The sequence below is a fragment of the Canis lupus genome, chromosome 15 (assembly GCF_003254725.2).
Source record: "Canis lupus dingo isolate Sandy chromosome 15, ASM325472v2, whole genome shotgun sequence".
NCBI lineage: Eukaryota > Metazoa > Chordata > Mammalia > Carnivora > Canidae > Canis > Canis lupus.
The window spans coordinates 60796968-60812812 of record NC_064257.1 but is presented as its reverse complement, the minus strand read 5'-3'; the positions used below and the strand labels follow the sequence as shown (position 1 = coordinate 60812812).

The following is a 15845-nucleotide window of genomic DNA, read 5'->3' as shown; positions in this document are numbered from 1 at the left end:
GCTAATAGGAATTATATTCAAATTAATACAACAGACATTATGTCACCTGCTATCAGCTACGTCATTGACAGCTGCTAGGGATGTACATATGAATAAGACCTGGCCCCTGAAGAGCTCACACCCTAGAGGAAGTAATAGGATCACACCCCGCAAAACTAACCCGCAGCCCTCTCTGTATGTTCAACTGCCTCGCTCACCTGTTTATACTTTAGGCTCTCAAAGTCAGCATGTCCACAACAAAATTCATTATCCTTCCTTGTGAAATTGTACCTGTTCTTGGTTTCCCTTTTTTGGTGAGGGGAACGGTCAACCCAGTGGCTTATGCTGAAACCTGGAAGTCCTCTTCAGCAACTCTTCTCCTTTAATCCCACATCCAACAGAGGATCAAGTCTGGTCAAATCTATCCCTAATTATCACTTGATTTCATTACCCCTTTTCCATTTAAATGGTCTCTTTCATCTGGGTGATGCCAGATGCTGCCTAATGGATCTTCCTGCCCACAAATTCCTATCCTAAAATGCTGCCTCATGTTGGCACTAGAGTGACTTGTATTATATGCATAATTATGTTCTTTCCTTATATAAAAAGTATTGGATGACTCCAAGGTTAGACTACAGCCCTGTGGGCAAAGATTCCTCTTATCTTCTCTCTCTAGTTTTTGCACCTCATTTCTCAGCACATGCTTTTTGTTGTTTATTTTTATTTTGGTGTTCCCAGCATAACAAAATATATGTGGTCTCCTTGTGTGGCATTCTCTTACTTGTCTGGTCCTTGAACCTATTGTAATTTTTGTTTGGGATACCCTCTCCCACTCTGACAAATTCCAAATTGTTCTGAAAACGCTATTAAAGCAGCACTCCAGTGGTTGAGTTGAATTGCCATCTTCCAAAAGCTATATCTAAGACCTAACCCATAGGTATCTATGAATGTGACCTTATTTAGAGAAATTACACTTTTACAGATGTGATTAAGGCAAAGATCTCAAGGTGAGATCATCCCCAATTAGGATGGGCCACAAATCCAATGGCCAGTGTCCTTATAAGAGACGAAAAGAGAGAAGACACAGAGACATGCAGAAGGCCACATGGGTGAGGAGGCAGAGATCAGCATTGTGCTTCCACAAGCCCAGGAACAGCTGGCATCACCAAATCGGGAAGGGAAAGGAAAGATCATCCCCTGGAGGATGGCCATGCCAACAGCACATTGATTTTGGACTTGTAGCCTCCAGAACTTCGAGAAAACGGATTTCTGTTGTTTTAATCCATCCATTTTGTGGTCCTTCGTTATAGCAGCCCTAGGAAACTAATGAAACCCCTTCCATGGTAAGCCTGTCTTGGGGAAGCAGTATCAAGTTTACGGCTGTACATGCGGATTTTGGTCTCAGGCAGACCTGTATAGTGAACTCACCTTAGTAAAGAATAATTGTAATTGGGGCTAGATTTCTGATTTCTCTGAGCTCCAGTTTTTTCATCTGTAAAAGGAGTCATAATATTGACCCTATGGGATTGAGGGGTAAATCATGGGAATCCCTGGATGATGTATAAGACAATAAAGACAACCGATGGTATTATTCTTCTTCTAAAACCCTTACCCCCTGTCAAAATTAAGTGCCTCCTTTTTCTGTGTTCCCTTAAGCAACTTTTACAAACTCCCATTATGGTGCTCATTACTTTGTAATCCCTTTATTTTATTTTTTTTTCTTCTTTTTTTTTTTTTGTTTGTTTGTTTGTTTTTTTTTTTATTTATTTTTAATTTTTTTTAATTGGTGTTCAATTTACTAACATACAGAATAACACCCAGTGCCCGTCACCCATTCACTCCCACCCCCCGCCCTCCTCCCCTTCCACCACCCCTAGTTCGTTTCCCAGAGTTAGCAGTCTTTACGTTCTGTCTCCCTTTCTGATATTTTTATATAAAATATGTTTACAAATATTTTCCCCCAGCTGCCTATCACACTCATTAAAGGCACAACCATATCTTATTCACTCTCATCTGCCCAGTATGTCAAACAGAGCCACGCATGTGGTAGGCAGGGACAGTTGAATCGAGGGACTGTGGTACCATGGTGCTTTCCAGGACGGGGCCTGGCGCTACACTACAGAAGTGGATGTTATTCTGTGGTGCTCTGCAGGACTCAAAGATCTATAGGACTTATGGGAAAACTCTTGCAATTTATGCAGAGACAGCAATTGACCCATATAAACCCATTTATTATTGAACTGCTTTATTGGTTTTTTTTTAAGATTTTTATTTATTTACTCATGGGAGACACAGAGAGAGGGGCAGAGACATAGGCAGAAGGGGAAGCAGGCTTTCTGCAGGGAGACTGATACGGGGTCTGATCCCAGGACCCGGCATCACAACCTGAGCCAAAGGCAGATGCTCAACCACTGAGCCACCCAGGTGCCCCTGAACTATTTTATTTTCAATTTTAAAATCACAGAATCATAAACTAATGCAGGCCTATATCTTCATGACGTTGCGCAATAATTTCTTCCTCTAAGTCTATGCTGAGACTCCTCCCCTCCCCCCTTCCTGGGCCACGTTAATACTTTCATTTTCTGTTTTATACATTTCTACTGTTGCACTTTCAGAACAGAATAGTTCACATTTATTTACCTAATTGTCTAGGCTATACAGTGTTTGAGGACAAGCTCCACGTATTATGTCTTTATCTTTAGTGCCTAGCCAGGTGCTTAAGTGTGTAATAGGCAATAATGTGTATTTCTTGAATGAACAAATGAATGAATAGAATCCTATTGTTTACAGGTGATAAGAGGCAAGATCAGAGATATTTAAATTGCTCCCAGTTACCTATTTGAAAATATGAGATCAAAACACAGAACTATCAGGACCACGTTTTATACTTTTGCCCCACTACACTGAAAGGCAGATACTATTTGGGGAAATACTGAGTCCTATCCAGTATGGATTCTAATTCTCACATGGAGTCGTAGACTTTGCCTACAAGTTAATCATTCACCGCTTCCTATTTTCCAGCCCATTGAAACTTGGAACACAGAAGAATTGCGAAGCCTGGATGGCTTGTCATGGACGAGGCTGGTCTCTTCCCAGGAGGCTGCTTTCCCATTTGAATCATAATTCATATGCTGTGCTTTTTAAATTTAGGCTTCATGGAATGTCAAACGTTTTTTATCATGGGTTGCATAATGCAGCCCATTTATGGAATGGCCGTGGGTATAATAATCTTTTCCATAAGGCTAGTCCCACAGAGGGGAGGGTTCCATCATGACACGGTGATGAAAGCTAATTACGTGTCTCCATCCGTAATCCTTCTTCCGTCAGGCCAAAGAATGACTATCAGGAGATCGCCAGCTGGACCACGCTCCTCTCTCGCTCACACTCTGTCAAGGACTTTATTTACCACGGAGACGGAAAGTCTCTTTCCTCCTGCCTTAGGGCTTCTCCGTATAATTTTGACAGCCTTTACTTTATCAAAGAAATTGCGTCAATTTAAAAACTGTAGCCTCCCCCTCACTATGGGCGAATATCAAATTTTAGATACAGAAGGAACTATTTAATGCCGATTCAAAAGAGAATTTAAGGCCAAATTAGAAAAGATTTATCCTCTTGAAAGGCCATTAGTGTCATAATGATCCCTGTGGCATCCATCCCTTCAACAAGATTTCTTCAAGTTTGAGTTTTCTCCAGCCTCCCCTATTGTTGGATGCTCTAAGAGGGAATACATGGCCCGGGCGTGTCAGGGTACGTATATCCTCACCAAAGGGGGGCCACGTTGAAGATCCCAACCTGTATAGCTGTAGGGAAGGATTCCTGATCGATGAGGTAGTTGGTAGAGAGACGTAGAGGCCAGCATCTCCGAGGCTGATACATCTCATCAAGTGGCAGAGCCAGGGCCACTAAGGACTTCGTGGGTCTTTTCCAAACAGCAGCAGACACGTCCTTACAGATCAGGGCGTACCCTGACTTGGTGTGTGGTTTTTCTCCTGCTTTTCTAGGCATAAAGCAAGGGTGCCATGGCTTAGCTGCGCACTGGAAACTTGCACATTGTTAATATCTGGGAGCTCTTTAAGGAAATCTAACGATTGGGCCCCATCCTGGTCCAATTAAATCACAATGTCCCGGGATGAGAGCCAGGCATGGGTACTTTAAAAGAGTTTCCTAGAGCATTCTTTTGGGCTTTAAAGCCATATCCAATCTTCAGTTTTAACTTGTGGTCACCTTAGGGGTCTGACATAGTCCTCAGAAATGTATTTGAAACGTCACAGCACGACCTTCCACTGTGCACAGGCTACCAGATTGGTTATAAACTGTGTTCTCTTGCCTCGGTTACCCTTCGTGCTCACCACCACAAACTCCCTCCCCAAGGCACAGTTTCCAAACAAGTACGAAATGCCAAATTTAACTGAAAGGTCAAATCAGAGTAAGACCAGGGTGAACAGATGCTACGCCCCGAAGAGTTCTCGCTTGAAATGCCTAAACAAACACGACCAGGGGCAGGTAAGTGGCACCGGGGAAATGTTCTAGGGACACAAAGTCTTTGCTCCATTCCATCTGCTCTTACTTCCATTTAGTCCGGCCGTCGGAGGTACCCTTGTGTGCCTCCCGCACTGCTCCCTGACCGTAATCGGTTGCATCTTCCCCAGAGTTGGACTCAAGGTGAAGTCATCAGGAAAGACCTTATATATCCAGTTAAGAACCAGTTGAGATGGAAAGAAAGTGCCTTATGTGATCAAATCAAGCCTTTTCTCCCAGCGATCCACCTGAACACCTGGCTGACAGCGCTCCGAGAGAGTTGGCTCCTGAGGCCAGGCCCCGGGTCTGGGGCCTCCACCATCTGCTGACCTGAGAGGAGAAGTGTTAGGGTTGCTCCTTCCTAAGTAGGATTCACTACTTGTGCTGACAGGACTGCAGCTGTGGTGAAACCTCTATTTGTTCCAGTAGGTTCTTTCGTTCCCTACCGGACCGTCTTGTAAATTGGCAGTTATAAGTCATGACAAAGAGACCCTCTCGAGGTTGGCAGGTGTGATGAGTAAGTAACATGCCGACGTATCACCTGCAGTGCCACGACCTCTCAGCTGTCCCGCTGAGATAGGAGAAACCTCTCCACCTTTATCAGCTCTCGCCAGTAAGTATGAAATCTCAGTTTCTCTTCACCACGAGCCTTGGACCTTAGTTGGATTTAATCTTGTAGCAGCCTCTAGTTTTCCTGCTCTTTGAAAAGTCGAATCTATGTAAAAGGAAATGGAGTAAGCTGGCATCGCTATCGGGCTCACTCCAAGTAAATTCACTGGCTGATGAAAAACACCATCCCCTAGAGTGGAAGGAGCCACTGAGGAGCAATCCCTCGATGGATTAGCAGTTTAGGGCTAGATTGGATTATGGCCATCAGATTTAACAACTAGAGTTTAAGGGGCGCCTGGGTGGCTCAGTCGGTCAAGCACCTGCCTTTGGCTCCGGTCATGATCCCAGGGTCCTGGGGTTGAGCCCCTAGTCAGGCTCCCTGCTCAGTGGTGGTCTGCTTATCTCTCTCCCTCCCCCTCATTTTGTGCTCTCTCTCACCCGCTCTCTCAAATAAATAAATAAAACATTTTTAAAAAAGAAAAATCAGTTATAGAGTCATTATGTTTTATTTTGTTTATTTATTCATGAGAGACACAGAGAGAGAGGCAGAGACACAGAAGGAGAAGCAGGCTCCATGCAGGGAGCCCTACATGGGACTCGATCCCGGGACTCCAGGATCATGCCCTGGGCCAAAGGCAGGCGCCAAACCATTGAGCCACCCAGGGATCCCCATAGAGTCATTATGTTTTTAAAATTGGGTCCACTTCATCAGATTGTCCTCTATTTAGGTTTAGAAGACTCATATTTATTTGTATTTATTTTATTTTGTTCTATTTTGTATGTGGCATCAAAGGTAAATAGTATGATTTCACCCCATCTTTCACATAGTCCATTTCCTGCATGTCAAACACTAGTAACTGAGTTTCTATAAAAAAATAAACTTACATTGATGAGGCCTTTGTTTGGGAGTATCATAATTCAAACCTCCCCCCTTTTTTGGAGTGGCTACTGATCCTGATGGGTTTTTTGTTTGTTTTGAGTTACCATTATGGCCATATTTCTGAAACTAAATTCAATAATAAATTCTCTCTACTAATCTCCCAGAGAAGCTAATTTAGTTTTCATGCACTTAGATTATAATAGCTTTTAAAAGAAATATGGATTATAAGGTGACATTCAAAATTCTTGACCTATTATTAAAAAGAGCTATAATATATTACTACATTTATAATATTATCAGAAACTCTTAATCCACTGATTATTCACTTGCTAGACAGTGAATGAGTCACAATTCTTTAGAAACATTGTGATTTATCATCTTAATAGGAACTTGAATATTTTAGAAATGAGACAGGGTATAACCTCAGGACTCTTTTCTGCTATTGCCAGAATGGTTATTCACCTGGGAAGTTTATATAACTGTTAGCAGGATATGCTCAGTGAATGGTGTCTGTGCTGCACAGCCTGGAATTGCTTTTCTATTTTTCTTATAAATCCCTCTAGTCATTAGGCCACCATGGAATAATGGCCAATGACTCATTGCTTTTAAAATGGAAAGGACCCAAATTCATCTCAGCCTTCTGCCTTTCTCCTTATTTTGTAAATATATATAACTTGATATCTCTGGTTATTGTTTTGTATTTGTATATTTTTTAAAAAGACTCATTTATGAGAAAGAGAGAGAGAGAGGAAGAAGTGTGTGCAGGTAGGGAGAGGGGCAGAGAGAGAGGGAGAGAGAGAGAATCCCTAAGCAGACTCCTGCTGAGCGCGGAGCTGGAAGCGGGTCTCAATCCCAGGACCCCGAGATTACCACCTGTGCCAAAAGCCAGAGCTGGATGGTCAACCAACTGAACCACCCAGATGCTCCCCCCCCATTATTGAATTTTTTAAAATAAAAATATCCTCTCTTTGTAGTCTACTTGCAGCCCATTCCCAACTGTTGGAACCACGGTGGTGAGTGGAACTATGCGGAGCTGCTGGGTCAGGTATAGATTGGGCTTGTAACACAGAAGGAATCCTGAGGTTCCTAGGAAAAGCAATTCAAGCTGCTTGGAAACAGTGGTGCTTTCATAATTGTTGGCTAATGTCTTGTCCTTTCTCATCTCATTACAGTTTTCTCCTTTTTTTGGAGAGCCCCGTTTCCTTCCATTTTAATTATAATACTTCATCCTCCTGATCCTAGGAGTGCTAGCATAACCCAAGCTGGAATACAGAGTAATTGCTTTTCATTTTGTTGCGTGTGCTTTAGGGATTATGTCCAAAACATCTGTGCCAAAACCATGTCAAGGGAGTTTCCCCCTCTGTTTCCTTCTAGGAGTTTCATGGTTTCAGGTCTTTAAGTCTTCGATCCATTTCAATTTCATTTTTGTGAGTGGTATAAGCCAGGGTCTAGTTTCATTGTTTTACATGCGAAGATCCAAATTTCCCAGTCCCACTTACTGAAGAGACTCTTTTTTTCCCCCATTAAGTAGTCTTGACTCCCTTCTCAAATATTACTTGAGCGTGCAAGCACAGGTTTATTTCTGGGCTCCTGATTCCGTTCCATGGTGTATGTGTCTGTTTTTATGCCAGTACCATATTGTTTTGATAACTACAGCCTTAATATATAGCTTGATGTCAGAAAGTGTGATGCCTTCAGGTATGACCTTCTTTCTCAGGATTGCTTTGGCTGCTTAGGGTCTTTTGTGCTGTATTTTCCACTATCAGGGCAAATAGCCACTATCACCAAAACTAATACACTTACATGAAAAGCATCTTATTATGAATATTTTCTTAGCAATAAACATGTTTATTTTGTAATGATATTTTTATTTTTCGAATATCAATATTTTGATTAAAATTTTAAAAGACTAAGTCTGAACTGTCCAATGACCCTGAGATTAAGAGTCGTGTGCTCTACCAATGGAGCCAGCCAGGCAGGCATTCATGAAATGTGCTTTATATAAAAAAAAACGTTGAACAGTTTAGTCTTCACAATTCTTGTCTTATTTATTTATTTATTTATTTATTTATTTATTTATTTATTATTCATTCTTGTCTTATTTAAAGTTTAAAAAAGCCAGACAAAATATTCTGCTTTTTCCTCTCATAAATAGTTTCTTCATTTAGATCGAATGAATAATATATGAAAAAGAAATATTCATTCTCTAACTGCAGGAGCAATTATTACTCTTACAAGCTAGATTATCTTTAATGGCATCTGATTACCCAGGACTCCAATGTCTTTCCATGAGTTCACTTGGGGAGATACTCTTGCAAACCTCACTGGCCTCCTGAAGTTCACTGTGGTCAATATTATAAACCGTATTTACAGCATTCCCGTGTCACTTGGGGTTGATCACTTCGAGAGATTTCCTTTTGTGTCACACTGACTGGGGCTGAGGCTTTGGGGCGTCAGCAAAGGCCCAGTGATAGAGCAGGACTGAGGTCTCTGCAGTGTGACAGGGCTGGGTGTGTCAACAGGAGAAAGAAACAGGAGACTGTTTTGGGTGTGAATCAAAGCCCTTTGAGCCTGGGAAACCTGATGTAGAGGGGAAAAGACAGCAAGAGCACCATGGTGGAGAGGATCAGAGCAAGGGGAGCGTCAGCTATCTGCTCTGATACGTGCAGTTGGAGGTCTAGAGGAGCAGAGCCGGCTGCTGGGAAGACTTAGGAATGGCTCTCAGGGAGCTGATTGTGGGAATGTTGGGATAGGGCAACCAGAAGTCTAGACGTCGGGCAGACCAGACCCCAGGCAGGGAATATCATCACTGGAAGGAATGTGCTTAGTCCAGAATCCAGGTAATGCAGGACTTAAGTCACTGAGGACCTGTGTAAGGGCCGGGAAGCTCACATTGTACTGGAACGTGAGGAAGGGCCCAGTGGGCGGGACTCAGTCAATCCACAGTGCCATGGGCTTCCTTGCTCTGAAGAAGATGTTTACTGATTCCCAACTTCAGCTAAAATCAGACTAAAAATAGTATCACTGATAATATTAGTAGCTAAGACTTACTGAGGAATTTCTACATTCTAAGCACTGTTCTAGGTCCCTTCTATGTATTAACTCATTTAAATCTCAAAGCAACCCTATGAGGTAGGTTCTGTCTTTATCTACAGTTTATGGAAAATGAAATCAAGGCTCAGTAACTTGCCCACAGCCACACAGCCAGGAAGCGGTGGAGCCCAGGTTAGAAGCGGGCAGTCTAGTTTCAGAGCCTGTGGTCACTTTGCCTTTGGGCCATTACAGTACTACGCATCATATCGATGTCAAGCGCTGTCCCGGGTTGGGATTTCTGGGAAGCAGATTCTGAGACTGTCCTTGAGATCCACACCTGTGGGAAATGAAACAGGATTGGGGAGATGGAGAAGTTAATCCATGGGAGCTCTGGAGTCAAAATGACTTGAGAGCGTTGTTCCACGTTGGAATAGAATGACCTGGCTGCCCCAGGAATGGCATGATCTTGGGACAAGACAGTCCTCGGTAACTGAGGCATTTATAAAGGAGCATACAGCGAAGGCTGCCCATTGACACCATTCCTAGAAATTGAGAATTTTCTTTTTTTTTTTTAAGATTATTTATTTGAGTAGGGGAGGGGTAGAAGGAGAGGGATAAGCAGACTCTGAGCTGAGTGTGGAGCCTGACATGGGGCTCGATCCCATGACCCTGAGATCACAACCTGAGATGAAACCAAGCGTCAGATGCCTAATTGACTGCACCCCCAGATGTCCCTGGAGAACTTTCTTAAGGGGGATTTTATCTGAGCAGTGCATCTCTATGTCCATTACAAGTGCACTCATATTTTCTGAAAGAATCTAGAAAGTATTAATTGGACTTTAGTCCACTATTCATGTTCCTTCATAGAATGACCTTAAATTCCAATTTGCTCAACACAATTCTGGTTCACACTTGTATTTCCAGAGTAATTATTCATAAAAGTGTTTGGGTTGGATATAAATTGTTTTGCTTCCTGATGTCCTTCTCTTTCTTCTTATTCCTCTACTAACCCTCTTTTTTTAGTTCAGTTTCTAGAAAACTTTTATTTTTATAGAGATAAGCACCCTGACTTTGTTTATAAAATCTTTCAAAGATAAAACAATTACCAGGTCTGCCATCATCTATCTTTTATAAGCATGCTAGCTGAAAGAAAAACTTGAAGTTTGAAAATCACAATTAAATATCTTTTCTTATATTAATACTCATGGGATGGTATTACCCAAGGATAAGTTTTCTTTAGTCTTGTAAAATATAAAGATGACTCTCGAATTCCTTAAGACTGGGTACATAAATAGAATAAGGTCTGTTGCAAAACTTTCACAGAAATTTTGTTTTAAAAGCCGGAATGAATGAAAAAATCTTCAGGTCTCCTTACGCTGTATTCAAATGAAGCAATATCAATACAAACGTGTGAATTTTGCTAGGACGGTCACACCCCATATCCTTTACCTTGGAACCAAAATAGCTTTGCCAATTTTTCTCAATTATTTGTGTGAGTTACAAGGCAGTGTCCCCTAAGACCTGAGAAATAAGACTGTACATATCCTTCTGCAATGGCCTCCCAACTAAATTTCTTTTCTCACAACCTATCAGGAAGGGTTGCCTGGCTTTTAGAGGACAGTCGTGATTGTGATTTTCCCTGGTGATGCTCTGCAGTGCTCAAGGCCTTCTGCCTCATGGCCCCTCCTACCTACTGGGAAGGGGAGTCGCCCTGCGCCCTCTCAGGGCTGAGCTAGATGCAGCACTGATTGTTTTGAGCTACATCAAGTCAGTCCTGTTGCTTGCACACCTTGGTCATGGATCACATGTGGATCACATCAAATCCCTGGAGTGGGGCCAAGGACACACCACAGGTCCTCTCTGCTCTCTTGTTTCGCTCAAGTTTGGTCCAGGCATCTAAACACAAAATATCAAAGGTAATATTTGTGCCCTGCACATGAGCTCACTAAACAGATGCCTGGAGGGTCACTGACCTATCAGTTTATCAGATAACATTTTATTAAGGTAACAAACATATTGTTATAGTTAACATTTTATTAACATTTCATGAATGTCGTTAAGATTACATTTTCAAAGAGCTAAATTGGTAAGTCCCTTAGTGGGCACATGTTAAAGATTCATAGATTTATTTGACTTACTGATGTTACAGAATGACAAAGTTGAAACTACACACATATACACATGTGCCTGCGAAAAATGAATTATGGGAAGAATGCTAACTAAGAGTGAAAACTGGAAAATGCTGTACAGGGCAATACAATGGTAACTTCTAGGTTATCTTTTCTAATAGTAATCATTTTCATCTCTCCTGCACAAAAATAATTTGCGACTTACCCATCTCTTTTTTAAGTCTGAGCCCTAATAACTAATAAATAGTAATTCAAATAAAGTCACATTTCTTCGGGAGTCAAACAACCTTCAGGGAATCAGATATCCCTTGGGTGGACTTGTTATATAATGTGCTGGCATGATTTTGAAAGAGCTTGCTGTAATATTCTTATTTTGAAAAAAATATTTTATTTATTTGACAGAGAGGAAGAGCAGAGAGAACTACTTATTTATTTGACACACACACAGAACTTGTACAAACAGGGGGAGCTGCAGCAGAAGGGAGAGAAGCAGACTCCCCACTGAGCAGGGAGCCTGATGTGGGGCTCCATCCTGGGAGCCCCAAATGAGCTCATGACCTGGGCCAAATGAGCCACCCAGGTGCCCGTTTGCTGTAATATTCTTGCCTTATTTTCAAGTTTTAGATCATTTTTGCTAATACAGATACACCATAGCAGGACTCTGATTCCCTATTTAGGCTGAACTGAAACCCCAATACATACAGAAGGATGCGCAGAAATAGAGTTCACATTTAGTGAATCAGGGGCCCCAGTAGCTCAATATCGGGACAACTTGATTAACATTAAATTTTTTACAAGATCATCTGTTTCTGAAAAACATCCCCAATTCTACATGTGGCTAGCCACATGACACATACCAACATATCAGTCTGTTAGTGTCTCAAAGCACTTTCTGAATTTTAATTAAAAATTATTTTGTAAATCCATATGCTTTGTGCATATAAACATTAAAAATAAAGTAATTATATGTAATGTAATTGAAATTGTAAAGATTGTTCCACTTCCGATGCACGAGGGAATATAAGAGTTTGCTAATCTCATATGGCAGCAGCCTTTGCCAACTGGCTTTTCTCCAGAACTATTACTCGTTAATGTTCCTAAATGTGCTACTATCATCACTGTTCAATAACAGAACGTTGTACAGTAATCTGAAGTATCTAGAGAGAATTGAGAAAAACATACTGCTCTCATTTTTGAACCATTTCCTTTTTCTTTCTATAGGAGGAAACCAAGAACTGGATTAAATAATAATAATTATTTATTTACTTAAATATGTCTATTTATAGGCTGTAAAAGATATTGGCAATCAAGGGCACTTAGTTGTGCATGAAGAAAATTTGGAACTGGTTTTTCCAGTGAAAAGACACATTTTACTAATTCTAAACTGCTACCTACATTAACCCACATTTTTGAATATATATTTATCTTTTCAAAGAGTTTTGTCTCATTACTTGTATTTTTATATGGCTCGTATATGAAATAAGCCTTCAGATGGGGCTCACTCCTGTGCAGTATCTTTCTTTACTCTGCAGTGAAACTCACTTACTAAGAAAAATAATCGTTCGTGAAGACTTCAGTTTTTCTAGGAAGGCACAAAGAAAATGTGAGATATTCATTATAATGGGAACACAAACATTTTTCTTTGACTTATTCTGCTGCAGAGAATTTACTATTATCTACTATGAAGTTCACATTTGTGTGTTTTTAAAGAATTTCAAATAATTGGTGATGTTGACCTTCTAATTCTGTTAGAGAATAAACTGTTAACCCAGTTTCTCTCTCTCTTTCTTTTCTTTCTTTCTTTCTTTCTTTCTTTCTTTCTTTCTTTCTTTCTTTCTTTCTTTCTTTCTTTCTTTCTTTCTCTTTCTTTCTTTCTTTCTTCTTTCTTTCTTTCTTCCTTTCTTTCTTTCTCTTTCTTCTTTCTTTCTTTCTTTTCTTTCTTTCTTTCTTTCTTTCTTTCTTTCTTTCTTTCTTTCTCTCTCTCTCTCTCTCTTTCTTTCTTCTTTCTTTCTTTCTTTCTTTCTTTCTTTCTTTCTTTCTTTCTTTCTTTCTTTCTTTCTTTTCTCCTTCTTCTTCTTGCAAGTCACATTAACCTCTCTGCCTCCTAAATATTTTTTTATTAAAATTCTATGTCTACCACACTGTAGAAGTATCCTATGGAAAATCACAGAAAATTAAGCTTCCTTGTCTATTGTTGATTTGATATTCAATGGAGTTATATTAAAATTTGTCTTCAGTGACTGCTTTTTCAGAGGTCATAGATCTCAGCTTTTGGATGCCCATCATTGAATGTTCTTTTTCCCATGTTACTTGGTAAAATGATATATTTCAGATCAGGGAGATAAGTTAAGAAGCCAACTTGATCAGATTACAAAAGGTCATTCAAGTACCTTTTTTTTTCAAAGTGGTTTGTTTATAGTCGGACTAAGTGTCAAGAAATTCTGTTATGCAGTTGTGCACAGCAGGGATAAGATAAAATGTACACAGGACTAATAGCAGTGTGGGAAATGAAGTAAAATCCAGGAGTGATAGCATCATACTTAAGTGGGATAAAAGTTACTATTTTTTGATTGAATGACTCTATAATATAGCATCAATTTTACACATATTAAAGAAGTATGGACATGCTTCTTAAAAGTATAAAAAGTGTAAAATTATTATGGACTTAATAGTTCTTCCAGTTGCCATAGGACACAGAAATATTTTGAATATCTGTTTGGTCCTTCTTATCTGCAGTACTTGCACTATATTCATCCAGAATAAGGAAAGAAATTCCTTAAATATATGGGTTCGCTTTTGAATCACAGTGCAAAGATTCACTATGCTTTAAGTACTCAGCAGATATTTCTTAAAGGCACAAAATTGAAGACAATTCCTATATTTGTTACTGAATTGTAAATGAAGTCTTAAAGCTGCATAGCTGAGATATGCTTAACTACATCATTTAAGGAGGGATCATTACTTAACATTCTTACTACAAGTCCATATGAAACAAACAAAAACTTTTTATCTTTTAGCATCCATATGATAGGGAGAAAAATTACTTCTTCATTGAAGTCAAATGCTTTAAAATTCTATTTATTTGTCTAGTTTTTTTTTTTTTGAAGATTTTATTTATTTGAGAAAGAGAGCATGTGAGTGGGGGAGGGAGCAGAAGGGGAGGGAGAAGTAGGGGAAAAGAATCTCAAGCCGACTCTGCACTGAGTGTAGAGCCCTATGCAGGACTCCATCGCAGGACCCTGGGGTCGTGACTTTAGTAGAAACCAGGAGTTGGATACTTAACCACCTGAGCCCCCCCAGGTGCCCCTAGTTATTAACAGAGAACTAGTAAAATAAATTATGGTGTATCATTGCAATGGAATGTTCTATAGTTCATTAAAAATAAGAGTAGATCCATATTTCCAGGAGAAAAGTCATGTGTTATATAGCACTAATTGCTTAAACAAAGTTTTAAAAGACTCCCTTCTGTATGTCTTTTATCTTTGTGTATGCTAACAGTTTCCTAGAAGGAAATCTAGAAATCTCCAGTGAAAAGTTTGGCTGTGGATTTGAGTGGGAAAACTTTTATTTTTGTACTCTTATGTAATGTTTGGTTTTTAAAATTCATGTTGATGTTTTACTTGTAAAATTTAAAAAAAAATGAATTTGATTATTTTAAAGATTGGCTGGTTTTCCTCAGACCCTACTTTCTCAATGTTGTATTCTGGAAGGGGGAGGTTTAAAATAGCAGAAACTCTGCTTAAACTAGCTTATGCAAAACATGGAAGATATTTTTTTTTTCATTTATCATCTTTTCTTTCTGCTGTTCTTTATGGGTTGGCTCCATTCCAACTTTACAGTGTTGTGAAGGAGACAGCTCCTGCCAGCATTGAGGCTCACATCCTCATGGCTTTATTTACCATTAGACACAAAAAGGGCTCTCCACCCCCAACACCCTCAGCCACACAAAGGAACTCTGATTATTCCAACTTGTGTCATTTGCCAAAACCCTGAACCAATCCAAACATAAGGAATGGTGTTTGCAGACATATGTGATGTGATTGCTCCAAGACCCAAAGCCAATTATTGTGGTAAAGAAAATGCAACCAGAATTTAAAGAGGGCAGCCTCTTTCCCAGATAAGGGAGAGGTTCTAGGCATGGCAGAAACCACAACACATAAGCACTACATTTGGGAAATATATTTAGATATTATTATGATTAATAAAGTGGAAATTATTTAAATGTGTTAATAAGTCAACAATGGCTTTTGCCATCATAGATTTTCTCAAACATTAGACACTAAAAATATAAGTTCCTTTTCATAGGAAGGGGATACAATTTTATTGACATTTTACATTTTCTCATGTTCAGAGAGTTGAGACCACTTGGTTGAGGTCTGGAGTAGATTGTTGCTAGTATCCAGGGAGAGTGAGAACAGATGGGGAGAGATTTGGATAGTAGAAAGTAGAGAAGTTGGAAACAGCCAGTTATGGGGGCAGAAAAGAGGAGAGTAAAAATTATGTTATTCTAATGTTCTGGTAGTTATTTTTAAAACTTCATCATGAAATAAGAGTATCTAGATATATAACAGCCATGAATCAAGCCTAGTAAGGAATATTTTGTCTTCCACTTTTCCTTTTACTCAATACAATTATGTAGAAGCAATATCTTTTATTATTGTTTATTTAAGACAAGAGTATTACTGTGCAAAAGGGTA

At 39.8% G+C, this 15845-nt stretch overlaps 1 long non-coding RNA gene across 1 annotated transcript in view; it reads left to right on the top strand.

The window, feature by feature from the left end:
- Window positions 1–1657, top strand: part of LOC112654750 (uncharacterized) — a 31759-nt gene extending 30102 nt beyond the window's left edge. The window contains exon 6 of the long non-coding RNA XR_003133326.3: window positions 962–1657. This is a non-coding gene — a long non-coding RNA (uncharacterized LOC112654750). The remainder of the gene's footprint in view (window positions 1–961) is intronic.
- The last annotated feature ends 14188 nt before the right edge of the window (window positions 1658–15845 follow it).